Source organism: Numida meleagris, unplaced genomic scaffold (assembly GCF_002078875.1).
Source record: "Numida meleagris isolate 19003 breed g44 Domestic line unplaced genomic scaffold, NumMel1.0 unplaced_Scaffold1203, whole genome shotgun sequence".
NCBI lineage: Eukaryota > Metazoa > Chordata > Aves > Galliformes > Numididae > Numida > Numida meleagris.
The window spans coordinates 1-1,089 of record NW_018362991.1 but is presented as its reverse complement, the minus strand read 5'-3'; the positions used below and the strand labels follow the sequence as shown (position 1 = coordinate 1,089).

General features: G+C 49.2%; 1 long non-coding RNA gene across 1 annotated transcript in view; it reads right to left on the bottom strand.

Moving 5' to 3' along the window:
* The window catches only part of LOC110390513, a 4,009-nt gene extending 2,926 nt beyond the window's left edge, over positions 1 to 1,083 (bottom strand). Inside the window, exon 1 of the long non-coding RNA XR_002433773.1 lies at positions 434 to 1,083. This is a non-coding gene — a long non-coding RNA (uncharacterized LOC110390513). The remainder of the gene's footprint in view (positions 1 to 433) is intronic.
* Between the last annotated feature and the right edge of the window lie 6 nt (positions 1,084 to 1,089).

Below are 1,089 nucleotides of genomic sequence, written 5' to 3'. Positions count from 1 at the left end.
CACACCATAACACACACACACTGCTGCAGTTACAAAGGTAAAAATCAAAGCTTAACGCAATCTGCAGATCCACCACATACACAATTACCAATACACAACGCAATTACCAGTAAACCAAACGCTTCAGTTTCTCTTGGGGGTCTTGAATCTCTCAGGCACCCCTTCACCACGTTACTTGTGGGAAGACGTGGAGCCCAGGGGGTCTTGAATCTCTCAACTACACCCTTAACAAGGACTTGAAGCCTGTTTCTCTTGGGGGGCTGTTCTCAAGCATCCCCTCACCGTGACACTTCTGGGAGACACTGAACCCGCTGCACCATGTCTCCCTGCTCGTGTGTGGGATACCTGCTTGGGATCCCCTTACCCTTGCTCTCCGTATGCGATACAGACTTCTGTCACACTTTACCGGAGGCAATAAAAAGGAATGCCTTACCGTATGGCAGGGAACTCGCGGCTGGTCCCGATGGAGCCGGGATCGGGGGGAGCTCCCCAAGAATCACTCTGTGTGTGTGTGCTGAATGGAGGTCCTCTCCAGTCCTTCGGTCCACGAGATCTCAGTTGCACTGTCCCACGTTGGGCACCAAAAATGGTCATCTGAAATCCAGGAAGAAAACTCTCTAACTCCAGTGTGGTGTTAGAAAGCGGCATTCCTTTATTCCCCATGATAGGCACCGGGTGACCTGACAAGCAAGCGTGCCCTCTCAGAGTTCAGGTTCTGCATTGGAACAGTTAAGTTCAAATCTGTAGTACGCTGCTGTACATATTCATTCTTCTTCAAGGTCACAGGGATATGCGCTAATGTCCCTTTGGGCATGCTCAGTGGTATCAAGGGTGGTCGAGTGCCCACCTACTTCTTCCGCCTATTTTCACCATCGGCTTCATCTCTGATGCCTTTGACCCACTGCCATCCGCTTTTCACCAGTTTGGAAGAATTCCATTGTTTATTGGGCCAGAGTGAGCCACTTTGTTAAAAACAACGTGAGTGGAACCCGAGGAAATTGTCCTTACACGTTTTGAGGCAAAACATAAAAGCATTCTATTATGTCCCCAGTGCAAAATCATTGAGGACAAACAAGCTTGTTCACACAC